Source organism: Triturus cristatus, chromosome 6, assembly GCF_964204655.1.
Source record: "Triturus cristatus chromosome 6, aTriCri1.1, whole genome shotgun sequence".
In the NCBI taxonomy this organism is placed as follows: domain Eukaryota; kingdom Metazoa; phylum Chordata; class Amphibia; order Caudata; family Salamandridae; genus Triturus; species Triturus cristatus.
This window is the reverse complement of record NC_140589.1, coordinates 1,290,980,531-1,291,000,081: the sequence shown is the minus strand read 5'-3', so window position 1 is coordinate 1,291,000,081 and position 19,551 is coordinate 1,290,980,531.

Here is a 19,551-nt window from a genome sequence, read left to right as displayed (position 1 = left end):
TTGGTAGCTAGCCAGTGTGATTTTGCCATAGGCCTGCATGTGATCTTTGCTTTTTATTTGACCATGTGGCTGGCAGCCATTTTGTGTAGCCAGTCAGTGTGGTTTTGCCATAGGCCTGCATGTGTTCCTTGTTGTGGTCAATGCTCCTGGCTGGTTGTTGTTGTTCACCATGTGGAAGGCAGACACTTTTTGTAGCCCGCCAATGTGCATTTGCCATAGGCCTGAATGTCTTCTTTGTTCTCCATGCTTTCTTCTTCAGTATTGTTGTTTTTGTGTGTCCAGCCATTGTGCCTTTGCCATAGGCTTGCATTGATGGATGCAATATCAGTTTAATAATAATATACTGGAGGATAATTTCACTTTTTTATTTTAATTTGTTAATTTTAATTTTTGTAATTGTACTTTTTTTTTAATATTAAACATTTTGTATTGCTTTTTAATTGTAATTTTTTTATTTTAAATTATTTTTTTTGTTTTGCCTCAGTCAATCCATCATCCATCCATCCATCCATCCATCCATCCATCCATCCATCCATCCATCCATCCAGCCATCCATCCATCCATCCATCCATCCATCCATCCATCCATCCATCCATCCATCCATCCAGCCATCCATCCATCCATCCATCCATCCATCCATCCATCCATCCATTCATCCAACCATCCGTCCGTCCGTCCGTCCTTCCATCCATCCATCCACCATAGGTACACAGCACAGCAACAGCATTCAGTTTTCTAAGTATATAATTCCATTTCCTCCTGAAAACCCTGGCTGCAGGGCACTTTAGAGTGGACATATTAGCATCATGTATTTATGTAATGTTATTGGCTATTCCGTTCCTCCCATTGCCTGCCATAGGCACATACTAACCTCCATTTTTTCAAATATTACTTTTCAATTTACCCATCCAGTTCTCTTAGTGCTACAGGTGTATCCTTCAGAATTAATGGACATAAAGAAAATAGCGCTATCATTCTGTATATTGTGTGTTATTCTGATGGGAAACTGCGGTATGGTGGTGTGGCTTGACTTACCTAAATAACAAACCAACCACACTAATATTTCCTTTGTCTCTGCTAGCTCAAACTGCAACCAATGCCACATTTTACACTAAATATTTTTCGTGCTTGTTTGCTTTTAGGTGGACAAGAGAAGAGACATCATACGCAGTGCTGCCAAACAGAAGGCCTGCACAATCGCATATCAGTCTTGTCAAATGGGTAAAAAGTTATACGGGAGCAAAAATCTGAAGAATTACTATCTTCGGGAATAATAACTATAATTACGGGGTAACAATCAAATGTAATGGCTTCTTTCTTTTTTTCAATTGTATGTGTCATGTAGTTGTTTATTGTTTTACATAATCATTTGATAATAAATGTGTCTTTTAGTTGTGCATGTAGTAATTCTGAAAGTTTTCATCTTGGGTCTAGTTTATTTTTTAGGTACCTGCTCCATTTAGTAGTATTGTGTTAAATATGAAAGCCATAGTGTATGAAAGCCGATCATTGTTAAAGTTATTAAAAAAAATGTATTATTATGTCCTCCCTATAGTAGTTTGTGTAGTCCTCTACTAGGTCACTTTTCCATTTTGTTAGTCAGGAGTGCATATAGAAGATGTTTTTTGTTTGGCTTGTTACGCACAGTTCTATTTTGTAAGCCAGAGAACATGCAAAGAATAGTTATATAGATTGAGATGTATTCTAATTGTTATGAATTTGTTTACGGGTTTCCATTAGCATGTGACCATAAATGGTTTTTCAGTTTTTCATGTAGCAAATCCAAAACTTTACATATGCAGTCTAATTTAAATTTGTGTACTTCTTTGCTACTTTTAGTAGTATTGTGCCGCATATTCAACAACAAATATCACTAAGTTTTTGGCCATTATAACTTTAGAACCACTTTTCGAGTGGCCAATTATCATGTCCAAAAAGAACAAATGATGGATGGAATGCTGAATAAATCAAACATTAACCCCAGTCACAGATCTGGGTTTAATACATTGTTTTTGCTCACCACACCACCCCAGTTTCGACTGCAAACATATGCAAATCAGTTTTGACCCTGCTCCCCATGGGAACAGATCAGAGCCAACTGCCAGGCCAGGTCCTCCCCGGACCGAAAAACAAGCATCCTTGGACCGGTTTGGGGTATCACCCCTCATCAGCCAGGCTAGTTTGAATCCAGAAGCACGGGGAGCATGGGACTCAAATCTGGGAATACCCTTACCACTTAGGGTGACAAAAGCAAAACGAACAAATGAAGGATGGGATGCTAAACAAATCAAACTGTTATCCCCAGTCATAGATCTGGGTTTAATCCATAATTTATTTGCTCAGCACGCCAGCCCATTTTAAACTGCATCCATATGCAAATCAGCCTTGACCCTGCTCCCTATGGGAATAGTCTAGCCCAAACTGCTATGCCAGGTCATCCCTGGACTGGAAACAAGCATCCTGAGACTGGTATTGGGGCATCAACCCTCATCAGTCAGGCTAGCATGAATCCACTGGCACAGTGAACACAGGACCCACATCTCAGCATACCCTTTCTACTTAGGGTAACAAATGCAAAAAGAACAAATGATTGATGGAATGCTGAGCAAATCAAACATTCACCCCCGTCACAGATCTGGGTTTAATCCATCTCTATTTTGCTCACCAAGGCATCCCACTTTGGATCATGGCTATATGCAAATCAGTCTTGACCCTGCTCAACAACGGAAACAGTCCAGCCTGAACTGCCAGGCCAGGTCCTCCCTGGACAGGAAAAAAGCCGCCTGGGACCGGTTTCGAGGTATCACTACTCATCAGACAGGCGACCTTAAATCCAGTGGCACAGTGAGCATGGGACCCACAGCTGGGCATAACCTTCCCACTTAAGGTGACAGAAGCAGAAAGAATTAAGAAGGGAATGCTGAAAAAATGTAACATTCACCCCCAGTCACAGATCTGGGTTTACTCCATTGTTTTTTAGCTCGCCACACCAGCCCATTTTGGCCCACACCCATATGCAAATCAGTCTTGACCCTGCTCCCCATGGGAAAAGTTCCGCTTAACTGCCAGGCTATTTCCTCCCTGGACTGGAAGCAAGCATCCTGGGAGTGGTGTCAGGATATCAACCCTCACTAGCCAGGCTAGCTTAAATACAGTGGCACAGGGATGGGGGCTGAAATCGGCCCAGGGAAAGGGGATGCGCAGCCCCACCCCTCCGGTTTTCATTAGTAGTATGTAAAGGTCTTCCCGCCTTTTCCCATCTTGATGGACAGGTTTAACAAAAGGTCCACAAGCTCGTCTACAAATAATTTTGGTGACGCATTATTGATGCAGATGAAAATGAAGACATCTCCCCCAAACAAAGAAGCACTTTCTTCATTTAGTGAAGGGGAAGTACCCCCTGTTTGGCATGGAATAACCTCTTTGTAGTCTCAGCGTCTTCTCTTGACAAGGATTCACATTATCACAGATCAATGGATTAAGATACTTGAGGAACAATCACGTTGACAAAATTACATGCACACAATGTCTCTGGAAACATTACCCTATGGTCCTTTATGCAGCTGTAGTGCAGATTATGAACAATACATTTACCCAATGAGGTAGCACTAACTAATTAACTTGATGAATGTACTCCAGTTGGGTAGATGCTTTCAGAAAAACTGGGGGCTCTTCTGGGAAAAAACTCAGATTCCAGTCTGTCCGAGGTATGCATTTCACAGAAGTTAAACCTCAACAGGAAACACTTACAAATATAAACATAGCAGGTGCCCCAGTTGAAGTTCCACTTTTGTAAACCACAAACATTCATAACTTCTTGAGCTTAGTTAAGGAAAATCAAATGTGTTCCCTCTTGTACTCAGTTGCGGCCCGTGGAGGGAGTTCCGTGGGGCAGTGAGGCGGGGCGGGGGAGGGGCAAGGTGGGGAATTTGTAAACACCGGAATATGGATGAACGGAGGTAAGTACACATTTAAATGAATAAAACGATTTTTCATTTTGCGATGCAGCGCGCGCAACAAAATTCCTTTTATTAATCCCTATTCCGGTGTTTACAATTCCCCACCACTTCCTCAACATTCCTAGGAACCATCTCCTCTTTTGGAATGGGAGTACTATCCTTTATCTCATAACATCGACCAGTTAATTCAACTGCATGCACTAATATGTTCTCTTGAATGTAGCTTTCTTCATTAAAGAAAGGCTCAGTATTGGCTCAGTATTAGGCTTTCATTCGCCACTGAATACTTTGCAAAGATTAATTCTATGCATACATCTTTTCTTTTAGTTTCTTTTCCTCAAACACAACACTATTGTGTTCAGTATTTTCAATCAGCTCAGTATCAAAATAAATAGCTTCCTCTTCAGGGCAAATACCTACAACTACAGCCTCAACACGTTCCTTTTGTTTGACTGCTTCTTTTCTCCTTTTATACTGTTTCATAGCTCGTATGAGATTCTGAGTTACCCCACTACGGAACATTCTGACTCCAATTTCTTTAAAATGATTCTATCTCCTTGTTACCTTGTGTGTCTTGCTGTCACTTACTTTTTTCCTTTCTTAGCTGATTTGAGACATTTTATTAACTTGGTTTTGTTCACTTTCTAGCTTTCCACATACTCGGTTAAGACACTTCTTAGATTTCTTACCTGTAGTTATTTTCTCTTTAAACACATTGTCCACATTCTGTTCCTTTTCTTTCTGTTTTGGAAATTTTAAAAGATAAATGGAATAAATATATTTAATTTTTATTATATATTTTAATTGACATAATTTAACCATTTAACTTCCAAAATAAATTCTTACACTGTACAATAGGCATTCAAACTCACTTATCATTTCTAAATAAATGTGTGTCTAGCTATACCACTGTATAACTAAGTGTGTATCTGTGTGTGTTAATGTATGAATCATAGTGTATTTGAGTAATAAAAAACACAAAGTGTGGGGGGGAAATTGCATGTATAACCGGGTGTATGGAACTTAAGTGCACATATAACTCAGTGTAACTTAAATCGCTATGTCTTACCTTTTAATGACATACCACCCTGCCCTATGGCCTACATCCATCCTACCTTGAGGTTGACTTACATCTAGTAAAAGAGAAGTTTATTGTCTGACTAAGCATTCTAAATCACCGTCGACATGAAAGTAAAACTGCACACACAGCCTTGCAGTAGCAGGCCTGAGACCCATGTAAATTGCTACTTCTCTGGATGAGTCACTGTTTTTGTGTCTGTAGCTCAATACGTATCTGTGTGACTGTAGTACTCTCTGTAAGGTGTGTGAGTGTTTGAGTAAGTAAGAATATCAGTATTAGAGCAGCTCTCTTAGTAACTCTATGTGTATGCAAATATATATGCAAGTGCCTCCTTGGAAAAATTTCTGAAACAAATTTTGGCATCCGGGACCCCAATGCCGCACCCCCTGGAGTAGGCACCGTAATAAATCAACCCTATTGCCAACCTCTAATGCCCAGCTGCTCATTGGCCATACATTAGAAATACTTTACACTAAAAATGAAAGGCAATAACCCAACATGTATATATAAACAAACCGTCCACAATACAACTAGTAGATTCGTTTCATATGTGTTTAATCTTTTTCTTCACGTTCTTTATCCAAAAGCTACATTGGATCCAATGCATTTCACCTTAACAAAGGCTTCCAGAGGGCTGCAAATATGTAAAAGTCATACATGTAACTAATCACTTATACAAAAAAAAATCACATTTAAACATTAAAAAACACATACATATTTAACAAACATTAAAGACAACCATGTAGGCCATTCCATAGACCTTATCAAGGAGACCTAGTTGAACCTCTTTCCAATAGAGACCATACATTTAATTAAAAAACAAATGTACATATCAGTCTCCAAAATATATTTGGAATACATATTATTGGTCTAGAGGCATAAACATACGTGTTCAGATCAGATCAGCACAAATTTCTTTAAAAAAAAAAAAAGAGAATCACATAGCAAAATTCATTTTAAACAGTGAAATCAGATTCCTAAAAGACAATTGGTCCATTATCCCTAAGAGGGAATCTGACAAAAGGAATAAGACAAATGCTCAAGAAAAATTCCCAAAGAAAACAACTGACACATCCAAATAGTGAATAACGAATACACCAACAGTGCAACATCAAAACACCATAACCCCTAAAATATCATATCAAAAGAAAAGGAAAGAAAACAACACACTAGAAACAAAGTGATAAAAGAGACGTGCGTCCTGCCTCGCATTCCACTAAAGTGAAGTGTGACCAAAACTCCTAAAAGTGAAACCTCAAGTGAGATCTTACCAATTTCTTCCATCCACATGTATAATCAAGAAACCAATGGCTCATTCTGGTACAAAAATAAATATTATGACTTACAACAACGGCCAATTAGAGTACATATCATTGTTAAATCCATTAGTCTTGCGGTTTCCCAATAATTAAGATATTGGGAGAAGGTGCTCTTCCCACAGATAATGTCAGGCCCAGGCCCAGGCTCATTTACTCTAAAGTGCCGCAAACTGCAAGCAATACACACACAGTACCTTAAGACAGAGTTCTAAGCCAACTTCAGTCAAGACGTCTCTCCCCACAAAAATCCTAAACCCCATAGGAGCAGGCGATGTATTATTTCAAAGTTGTACGATTAGCCATTCCAACCAAATCTGTACATAGGGGGGAAGAAGAAGCAACAAGCAATCAAAGTCATGCAGATTCCCAGCATCACATGCGCAGCCAAGGCAAACACTGTACAATGGCCACATTACAGTCAATCCCCAAATGTATCCCATCTCCACATTCTAAGGTTTAAGATTTCCATCGGGAGAGATGTACTGAAAAAAAGGGTAAAAAAACAAGCGTTTTCCATGTTAATTCCAGTACGAATTTTAGACACGACTACAGCCCAAACTGCTGAATGGAATTACACCAAATATGGCAGAAAGTTTGATCCAGAAAGCAACCTTTTTGTACATTGGTATAAATCCATTCAGTGAAATATTTAGGAAAATCCAAATTTGTATATATAGAGATGCAGATCATCCGAGGATCCGAGATTTCCACTGCTCAAATTTAATTGTCTACCAACACTTCAAACCAGAAAGTTCTGGCAGCCATCTTTTCACTCGGCTTGAGCCATTGACCCAAGTCCCACATAAAATGCTTAAAAAAGAGAAGGAGCAGGATAGGAATAGCCTACCCCCTACGCATCTTGGAGGTGTCCCAGAGGGACCCCACTAGGGCAAAAAAACTATTTTTTAAGAAAACATTTTGGCAGGAGCCGTGCTGGTGCCCTAATTCCCACCGAAAATAAATAAAATAGGAGCATGGGCTCTCCCGCTTCCCTATCATTTAGACCCTGGGAGGGCCAGGTCCTCGGGGCATGCAGCATTAAAAGTAAAAAATTGGGTGCACAGCAACCCCCTCCTTGTGGGCTGGGGACCACAACCTCACCGGGGTGAACAGAAAATAAATGGGGGGCCTTTTGCACCCCCCATGCCCCAGGGACCACCACCTCCCTGGGACAAATGTATTTCTTATGGGGAGGCCTCACAGAACACCCTGGGTCCCAGGACTACCATCTCCCCAGGGCCCAATGCAGTTTTAATATAGGAGGTGGGGCGCGTGCCCCCCTCCTAGGTCGTTCTCAGCCCGGGGGACTGCCACTGCCCTAAGACAGGCCATAGTGAGTGAAAGGAGGACCTTGTGGCCACCCTACTGGAGCCACAGATGTTTTCTCTGCAGTTCCACAATTGTATAGATATCAGGTGAAGACGCTCAAGGAAAAATCACATTGGCAAAGTTACAGACACACAAGGTAACTGGAGACATTTTCCCTGTGGCCTTTATGCAGTTGTAGTGTAGGTGATGCACTATACATTTACCTAATTAGGTATCACTTACTAATTAGTCAGTAGAAAGTACTCCATTTGGGTAGAGGCGCTGCACAAAATATTGAGCTCTTCTTGAATAATTATGCAGAGCAGGATTGATTCTGCACTATGCTCATTCCACAAAAATGAAACCTCAACTGGAACTACTTACAGAAATAAACAAAGCAGGTCTCTGAGTTGAAGCTCCACTTGTGTAAAGTACTAATCATCTTAACTTTGTGTCATGGCTAAGGCAAAACCAAGTTTTGTCTCTGCATTTACATCATGAAAATGTATCTGTAATCCGTGATGGAGGTGTTTGCATTCTTGCTTTTTTCAATCTCAATATCCCATGTAGTGACTGTGAAAAGAGGGTTCTTTCTTGTCATCTGCTGCTGAGAGCAGAGTTCATGGTTCTACATTTTAAATGCCTAAGTAATGCCCAAAATCCATAATATAGTACCACTCACACACCTTCTCACAGACACACAGGCACCTACATACGTACTTATAGATCCACACAGCCACTCACATACCCACTCACAGACCCATACCACCACTTGAAGACCTACATGGGCACTCACACAACCATGCACAGATGCACACAGTCATTTACATACCCACTCATTCACCCACTCATACACCCATGCACAGACCCACTTGTGCACTCATTGACCCACTCACAGTCCTACTCAGACACCCACGCACCCACTCACAGACCAACTCAGACTCACACACACACTCACAGACCTGCTCAGACAGTCACACACCCACCGACAGACCGACTCAGATACTCTGACACCCACTCACAGATCTACGGAGATACTTATCCACTCACTCAAACACTCAGGCCCCGATTAACAGAACTAACTTAAGACAAAATCCTAAACTTACTACCATTTTGGTATTCACAGAATGCACTTACTACTTCTGGTATTCACAGAATGCACTTACTACTTTTGGCATTCACAGAATGAACTTACTACTTTTGGTATTCACAGAATGGACTTAAGACTACTAACTTTACGTCCGCACTCGGGCCGGAATTTCTGTTCCCGGGGCGGGAGTTCCGCACCCGGACCGGGAATTCCGCTTCCGGGCCGGAATCTCCGCCTATGGCCCGGAATCTCTGATTACGGGCTGGAATACCAAAACTGTGGCCGTTGATCATTTTAGTCAAGGGCCTGTCCAAGTGCCTACCTTCCCCCACCACGCATCAGGTGACACACTGCAGCCAATCCCAGCCAATAGCTAAATTTTGCCATGATGTTGCAAGTTCCTACCATCCCCCACCACGCTCCAGCTGAAGCCAATTAACACTAATTGACCAGCACCAAAAAACATATAAAAGCAGCACACTTTGAAGGAACAGGTTTGGCCACAGAGAGTTTGTGTTTACAACGCTGACATCGCCAGAGAAAAATGGAACTAATGAGGAGGAAGAAGAACTTCACTGCAGAGGAGACCACCATGTTTGTGGAGTATATAGTGAGGCACCACAAACGCCTATATGGACTCCCATCCTACTGCACAAGTGGCACACAGAAGGCAGCCCTATGGCAGCAATTAGCCACTGCTGTCACAGCATTGGGGGAGGTGAGGCGCACAGTCCAGGACATCAAGAAGAAGTGGCAGGATGAAAGGCAGAGGGTGAAGGATAAGTACTCCAGGATTGAATTAAACAGGATCCTCCCTGCTGCATTCTCTGGCCCCCACATCCGTCTCACCCCACTGGAGGAGGCTATCCTTACCACAGTACACCCCCACTTGGTCCATGGGCTGCCTGTTAGTGACGTCCGCTACGTGGTACCGGGTAAATGGGATGAAAAGAAAAAGTGCATGAAAAGATTGTCTGTGTTGCACTGTCATTGTGAGTAAGGAAGTTGTCCAAAGTGTATATAAAAATATAGTCAGTCAGAGACTCATGTGTCACCCTCTGTATGTAGCACCACAAGTCCCAGAATCATTTGCATTAGAAATGGCAAATCCCTCCCCCACTTTTGAAAACATGGGCACAGTACTGTTGCCGTATATACACAACCCTGCTAAGTAGCAATTGACAAATGTTAGCAGGGATGCGCCAGTAACAATGCAACACGCAATTCAACTCTTGCTCCACCACGGATGCATTGCATTTACAATGCGGCGCACTGTGGCGCAGGGATAGACAGATGTGTCTTGCACATGATGGCATTAGTGGGGTGCTTTGCTGGAGTAGTGTCGCAAGTGTGACACAACTCCAACAATGTCCATGGACCGCCCATACCTAACGTTCTGTGCCACTCCTTATGTGTGCTTTAAGCAGGCGTAAGGTTGCGTAGCAGCAGCCTATGAAAAGTGACTCTGTGAAATCTCGTCGATTACACTGCATCACTTTTACGAGGCATATCCCAAAGGAGCACCCACCCTGCCTACATTAAAGCTGACGCAGGTTTAATGTTGCGTAGGGCTTCACATCACAACGTGACGCATTCCCATAGATGCGCCACGTTGTGAATAAGTCCAAATGTGTCACCTGTATTACACCACCGCTGTGTCACAGAAGTGACGCAACGGCAGTGTAAATGTTTTTCAAGGGGCCTGTAAACCTGCCACAAATTATCCAAGAAGTAAATCACCCTGTGCCAGCCTAAATCACAAAGCTGAAGGTGAGAGAATCATCAGATCAAGATAGTCATACACACATTCTGTTGTTCATTTCCCACCCTGCCGCGCCATTACATCCCCAACGCACCACTGCTCCTACCTGCCCAGTCTTCGGCAGTACTTCACAACACTGTTAGCATACAGAAGAAATGGGGAAATCCATGAAAAGTTCCACAAGCACATTTCCCATTTGGTTACTTTTCTCTCTTCTCACCCTATGACACATTCAGCCAGTGCATAGACAACTGCAGTAGCAGAGGTCCCTGCATCTACTGGGAGGAATCAACATCATACAGAGAAAGGCCAGGAGATGGTCAAAATGCATACATTGTCAGGAGACGACAGAGGGACATATAGTGCCCACATATGAAAGTCAACCAGAGATGAAAAAATTTCTGCATTACTATTGAAGTTATCAATGGACATTCACCTTTAGCAAATGATATTTGTGAACAGCGAAAGACAAAATATAACATGTCTTGGCTCATCATACCTTTGTTATTGTGGGACATAACATGTATTTCACCAACAGTCCCAGACCTGGGAATCCAATCCTGTATTCAAGTGCCACAACTAGTCAAAAGGGTGTCCCCACTATATTGTAATAGTGTCTGTAGACCTAATCAAGAAATCCAATTTGCACAAATATTGTAATGATGAACAAGAAGTGAGATACTAGTGTCAGTAGTATTGACAATGCATCCACTGTCCAACTTCAAATGATTCCAATATACATTAAATTGCCCAGTCCACACAGCTGGTCATGTACTTCTTACATTGGCGGGCTTTTTTGTTGGCCATCAACAAAACACGATAGTGGACCTTACCTCAGGAGAATCACTGACACAATATCGAAAGACTAAAAATCGACCTACAAATATATCGATACAAAATAATCGATCACATTATTATCGACATCATATACTTATTTAAAACATTACAAAAATATCGAACACACAATTTCGAACTACAGAAATATAGGTACACAAAATATCGGCAACACAAATATCGAAATCCTAAAATATCGATGCTCAATAATATACATATACTTCATAACAAAATATCGTAAACTAAAATATCGACCACTAAAATATCTCCATTTTACTAATATCGACTACATAACATTTAATGAAAACCTAAAATCAAACTACATAAACACCAAATAATGTCTTTTATCTCTACACAAAATTATTATTAAACAATTATATATTTACTACATTTAAAAATGGATTTAAATAATTAACTCTTTACTAAAACATTATTAACAACATTCCTACATTAAACAACTATATTATTAAATTATACTTTATCAATTCATGCATCCAATACATAATATAATGTTTAGAAAAATACATATAGAATAATACACCACAAAACCACTAATTAGCGTTTTCCTTATTAGGAAACTAACTACCAGAAAAAAAAAAAAAAAATTCGAACTAACCAATAAAAACACTCCGAATTCAAACTGACCAATAAAACACATATTACAACATCCAAAGCACTATAAAAAGAAGTTCAACTTCATTCACAGTCCAAAACCAAAAAAACGAAATTGAATGAAGAGGAAAATCGACTGGATTGCAACTACAGATATAAGAAAATCAACATACAGGAAATGTTTAAAACTATCAAAAGTAAGTTAACTATATTATTCTCATGAAGACTCAAATAGAATAAATTGTAATTACAATATACATACACTATAAATAAATTAATGTCTTCTTTCTATTTCATGTTTTCACTACAGGAAACTCCAAAAGAAACTAAGAAAATACAGAACAGCACCAAAAAAGATACAACTAAAAAGTAAGTATTTCACAACCAAAAATCAACTAATAGATTAAAATACCACCCTAATTAAATCCCAATTGCAAATCCCCTAACCATTCCCTATAAAAATATAGAAACAATTATTACAACACATTTCCTTTTCTTTTCCAGACAAAGAAAATACTAGAGGAAAATCCCACAAATAAAGAATCAGGAGCATTCTACTCAAACACATCAAAACCAACTTTGTAAGTATATAGTAACTAAATCTTGTTTTTTTCTACTGAAAATTAATATAACAGCATATATAATAACTATAATATATATTTTTCATAGATAAAGCTACATCAAAATGACTGAAGGAGCTGAATTCATAACAAGCCAGAAGGGAAAAATGTTACTATGCTATATGGGGTACACTTACACACAGGAAAAAGTGTATGGTTTAAAAGTTAACTGGAAATGCACTAAATACTACTCTAATAAGTGCTATGGGCGTGCTACAACACGACAAACAACAGTACTATACACTAGAGAACATAACCACCCACCAAACATTACTGAAATCGAAGTCAGATCTGCTTTAGAAACTATAAAGGAAGCTAGCACAAGTTCTCAAAAACATACCAGTGTAATTTTAAAAGAGCAGCTTCCCAAAATTCCTAAAACTGCTACTACACAAATGCCATCTGTAACTTCACTCAAAAGAACTATTGCACGTACTAAAAAAACCACTACTACTTCAACCCCAATTCCTCACACATACAGTGAAGTTATTCTAAGTCCAGAACAAAGTATAACTTTAAACAAAGAACCATTTGTCATTTTTGATAATAAAAACAATGACAAAAGAATAATAATATTTGGAACAGCTAATAATCTCTGTAAACTACAAGAATCACATAACTGGATGATGGATGGGACTTTTACCATATGTCCCAAACCATTTTTCCAACTATATACAATACATGTCATATATCACAATTGCAATATACCATTAATTTACACATTATTACCAAACAAACATAACTCCACATACACTGAACTATTAAATATAATAAAACAAAAAACAAATGACTTTTCCCCACAAAAAATAATCCTAGATTTTGAACATGCAATGATTAATTCTATATTAAAAACACACCCCCATACCTCCATACAAGGCTGTTACTATCATTTTAATCAATGCCTATGGAGACACATGCAAAAATCAGCCCTAAGCATTGAATATGCAACTAATTCATCTTTTGCATATCAAATAAAAAAACTCATAGCACTAGCTTATGTACCTGACACAGACGTAACAGAACATTACAACATTTTAATAGACAGCGCCTTCTACAAACAAAATGAAGAAAAACTAAGTTCACTATTGGACTATTTCGAAGATACATGGGTCGGCAGACTACATAGATCTGGCCACAGAAGAAACCCTAAATTCTTAATTCCCTGGTGGAACGTATACAGAAGCACCTTAAATGGAGAATCCAAAACTAATAACGCAGTTGAAGGATGGCATAACGCCTTCCTACAATCAACAGGCAGAACAAAACCAACACTAGAAAGATTTATATCATGCCTACAAAAAGAACAGAGTTATCAAGAGTTCCGAATGGAACAATCCATAACTCAGCTAACTCCAAAAACCTCAAAACAAACTAAACAAATGTATAAATATCTAGAGCAACAAGTAAAATTGTACCCTACTACCAAAGGCCTAGAATACCTAAACATCATAGCTAAAACACTTCTTTAAAGTACAAATACAAATAAATGACTAATTACCCATTTTCAATAATATCAAACACATAAAATATATGTATCTTATTACAAAAATAATTACTGTGTGTAACATATTTATACATATTGTCAAAAATATATTAACACACATTAATAATATTTGTAATAAAATAAAAATGAACAATAATATTAAACAATACCCACCCACAAGAAATAATAATAAATTAACTTACCACGTTTATTCCAAAGTCTGAAAAATCCATTTCCTGCTTACACAATCCAAACATTAAAAAAAAGGTTCCCAAAAAAAAATGCAAAAATACAACTGGCGATTAAATCCATAATCCATTCACCAAATATCCTTCGAAAATCCATGAAAAACCCGAAAATAGCTAAAAATATTAAAAAACGATCCATGAAAACCGAAACATTTAAAGTAGTGTAAAAACCATATTGTTCAATAAAACGAACACACACTTCTTTAAAAAAAAAAAAAGAGTCCATCCGAAACGAATAACCTAGAAAAGAAATAGTAAAAACAAAGCAACTGACATTCCCACCCACATAAAACAACACATAAACACGTACTAACAATAATACTAGATTTAAAACACTTCTAAATATACATTAAACACCTTAAACCTAACTTTCGAAACATGCCTACACATCGTTAAAAACACGTAAAAACACAACACGCAACTCTAACACATAACATTTCCAAATATAACTAATATATATACAGCTACACTAAACATTATCTAACTAGGCTCAAAAGTAAATTTAAAACCATCTAAAACACATAAAACAAACCTTACCTTTCACGACGCGAAGTAACTCCCAACCGCGAGCTTCCCTTCAAACCAAATGACCCAAAACAACATTACCCGGTTACAAAATAGAGTGTCCAAAACATAATAAAACATTTAACTATACTAAAAAGCCCTAAATAAATCAGGTAAAACAGTAAATTCACACACAAATATTTTATATTATTTAGTAAAAATATACCTATTTTTTTAATTTACCTACAAATTGTCAACAAATGTTCCTAATTTGTAAAATTATATAAATAAATATTTTAAAATTTAAAATATTTATTATTATAATTTCTAAAAAGATAATACTACAGAACAATGTATGAAAAATTGTTAATTTTTTTTTTGCATAAATGCTAAAATTTTATTTATGTTAAAAAGTTGTTTGTTTCGAAAACATTGTAAAAATAATTAATATTAATATTTTACATATTAATATTAATAAAAAAGGTATAACATGTTTGTACTACAAATATTAAAATGTTTATATATGAAAATATTTGTTAAAAGTTTTGTATAAAGATTTACAAAACCTATTGCTATGTTAATTTTAATTTAAAACACTACATTGTACAACATTATTAATAATCTTTATAATTTACTTAAAAATGTTTGAAAATATACTTAATGTACATAAAATTTGTTCTGACCTATATTCAATATGTTTGAATGTAATTACAATGTAAATAATACTATTTCTGAATGATCTTACTCAAATGAATAAACAATAACAAATTTAAAAAACTACAATAAAAACCATGTTCTTGTCTTATGAATTGTGTTTCTCTGATTATTAATATTAATCTTCTATTATGAATATTTAACATATAGAATAATTATTTTATAAAAAATTACAAATCAATCAATATTATAAAATTACAGAATGCCATTACCCATTATTCCAATACAAAATATTCATATATTTTTCCTAATAATAATATTAAATATTCCAAACATATCAAATTAAAAGGTTACATGTATATATTATCCTAAACTATAAATATAGAATTAATTACTACAAATCCAATATATAAAAATACAATACAAATAATATTCACTTAAATATATTTTTATAACTACTATATCAATGTAATTTAATTAAATTAAATACCAGACAGATTAGAGTAGTTGCTGGACACTGACCATAAACAATTTACTATTCCCACTCCACTCTATAATAAATAAAAGTAGATGCTTGACACTGACCATAAATAATTTACTATTCCCACTCCAGTCTATAATAAATTAGAGTAGGTGCTGGACACTAACCATAAATAATTTACTATTCCCACTCCAGTATATAAAAAATTAGAGTAGGTGCTGGACAGTGACCATAAATAATTTACTATTCCCACTCCAGTCTATAATAAATTAGAGTAGGTGCTGGACACTAACCATAAATAATTTACTATTCCCACTCCAGTCTATAATAAATTAGAGTAGGTGCTGGACACTGACCATAAATAATTTACTATTCCCACTCCAGTCTATAAAAAATTAGAGTAGGTGCTGGACAGTGACCATCAATAATTTACTATTCCCACTCCAGTCTATAATAAAATAGAGTAGGTGCTGGACACTAACCATAAAAAATTTACTATTCCCACTCCAGTCTATAATAAATTAGAGTATGTGCTGGACACTGACCATAAATAATTTACTATTCCCACTCCAGTCTATAAAAAATTAGAGTAGGTGCTGGACAGTGACCATAAATAATTTACTATTCCCACTCCAGTCTATAATAAATTAGAGTAGGTGCTGGACACTGACCATAACTAATTTACTATTGCCACTCCAGTCTATAATAAATTAGAGTAGGTGCTGGACAGTGACCATAAATAATTTACTATTCCCACTCCAGTCTATAAAAAATTACAGTAGGTGCTGGACAGTGACCATAAATAATTTACTATTCCCACTCCAGTCTATAATAAATTAGAGTAGGTGCTGGACAGTGACCATAACTAATTTACTATTCCCACTCCAGTCTATAATAAATTAGAGTAGGTGCAGGACACTAACCATAACTAATTTACTATTCCCACTCCAGTCTATAATAAATTAGAGTAGGTGCTGGACACTGACCATAAATAATTTACTATTCCCACTCCAGTCTATAATGATTTAGAGTAGGTGCTGGACACTAACCATAAAAAATTTACTATTCCCACTCCAGTCTACAATAAATTAGAGTATGTGCTGGACACTGACCATAAATAATTTACTATTCCCACTCCAGTCTATAATAAATTAGAGTAGGTGCTGGACACTGACCATAAATAATTTCATATTCCCACTCCAGTCTATAATAAATTTGAGTAGGTGCTGGACAGTGACCATAAATAATTTACTATTCCCACTCCAGTCTATAAAAAATTACAGTAGGTGCTGGACAGTGACCATAAATAATTTACTATTCCCACTCCAGTCTATAAAAAATTACAGTAGGTGCTGGACAGTGACCATAAATAATTTACTATTCCCACTCCAGTCTATAATAAATTAGAGTAGGTGCTGGACAGTGACCATAAATAATTTACTATTCCCACTCCAGTCTATAAAAAATTAGAGTAGGTGCTGGACAGTGACAATAAATAATTTACTATTCCCACTCCAGTCTATAATAAATTAGAGTAGGTGCTGGACAGTGACCATAAATAATTTACTATTCCCACTCCAGTCTATAAAAAATTACAGTAGGTGCTGGACAGTGACCATAAATAATTTACTATTCCCACTCCAGTCTATAATAAATTAGAGTAGGTGCTGGACACTAACCATAACTAATTTACTATTCCCACTCCAGTCTATAATAAATTAGAGTAGGTGCTGTACACTGACCATAACTAATTTACTATTCCCACTCCAGTCTATAATAAATTAGAGTATGTGCTGGACACTGACCATAAATAATTTACTATTCCCACTCCAGTCTATAATAAATTAGAGTAGGTGCTGGACACTAACCATAAAAAATTTACTATTCCCACTCCAGTCTACAATAAATTAGAGTATGTGCTGGACACTGACCATAAATAATTTACTATTCCCACTCCAGTCTATAATAAATTACAGTAGGTGCTGGACACTGACCATAAATAATTTACTATTCCCACTCCAGTCTATAATACATTTGAGTAGGTGCTGGACAGTGACCATAAATAATTTACTATTCCCACTCCAGTCTATAAAAAATTACAGTAGGTGCTGGACAGTGACCATAAATAATTTACTATTCCCACTCCAATCTATATTGAATTAGGATTACTATATATGTTTGATTTTTGCAAACAATTACTAATTTGTAAACACTACCCACCCTTATCCCCTATAAATCCTACATCACTCTTATTAAAAGAATTATCTTATTAAAATTGTTAAATGTTAATTAAAATAACATTTCTAAATGGAAATAATCTTTTTATGAATAATAAAATTTTTATATATTTATAAAACACTCCCCACCCTTATCCCCTATAACCCCAAAATACCACTTATGAAATTTTTTTTATTATTAAAAATATTAAAATTTACTTTTATTAAGAAATTAGAACTTTGCATTATATTTTTCAAAAATAAAATATTACATATATTTTGAATGCACTCCCCACCCTTATCCCCTATAACCCCCAATTCCCACTTATGAAATTTATTGTATTAGTAATTTATTTAATTTTAATTTTTAAACCCAAAAATTAAATTTCTATTTTTTTTTTATAAAATATTAAATATTTCTCAAAAACACTCCCCACCCTTATCCCCTATAACCCCAAAATCCCACTTATTAAATGTATTTTATTAGTAAAATGTTTAATTGTAAATTTTAATACAAAAATTTAAATTTAAATTTTTTTGAATTCAATATTAAATAATAAATATATATCTAAAACACTCCCCACCCTTATCCCCTTTAACCCCAAAATCCCACGTATTACATTTATTTTCTTATTACAATTTTCACATTTCAAATTTTAAAACTAATTTGAAATGTTTTTATTTCTAAATATAATATTTCAAAATGTATATCATAAATTATTAAATTTTATTACTAAAATTTTTAATTTTAAATTTTCATACCAAATTTGAAATTTTTTTTTTAATTAAATATTAAATATTAAATATATATCTAATACACTCCCCACCCTTATCCCCTATAACCCCAAAATCCCACTGATTACATTTATTTTATTATTACAATTTTCACATTTAAAATTTAAAAACACATTTGAATTTTTTTATTTTTTTTTACATATAATATTTCTAAATTTATATCCTAAAATATTAAATTTAATATTTATTTCCAAAACACTCCCCACCCTTAACCCCTATATACACAACATCCCACTAACAATATTTTTTTTCATTATTAAAATTTAAATATTACTATTTTGTTCAAAATTTAAATTCAAATTATACAAATATTTATTAAAATATTTTATTTCTAATATATATTTTTAAAACACTCCCCACCCTTATCCCCTATAAACCCAACATCCCGCTCCTAAAATTATATATCCAAATTAAAAAAATTATATTAATAATAGTTCAATAATTATATCCTAAAATATTAAATATAATATTTATTTCCAAAATACTCCCCACCCTTAACCCCTATATACACAACATCCCACTAAAAATTTTTTTTTTCACAATTAAATTTTAAATAATTGAATTTTGTTCAAAATTTAAATTTAA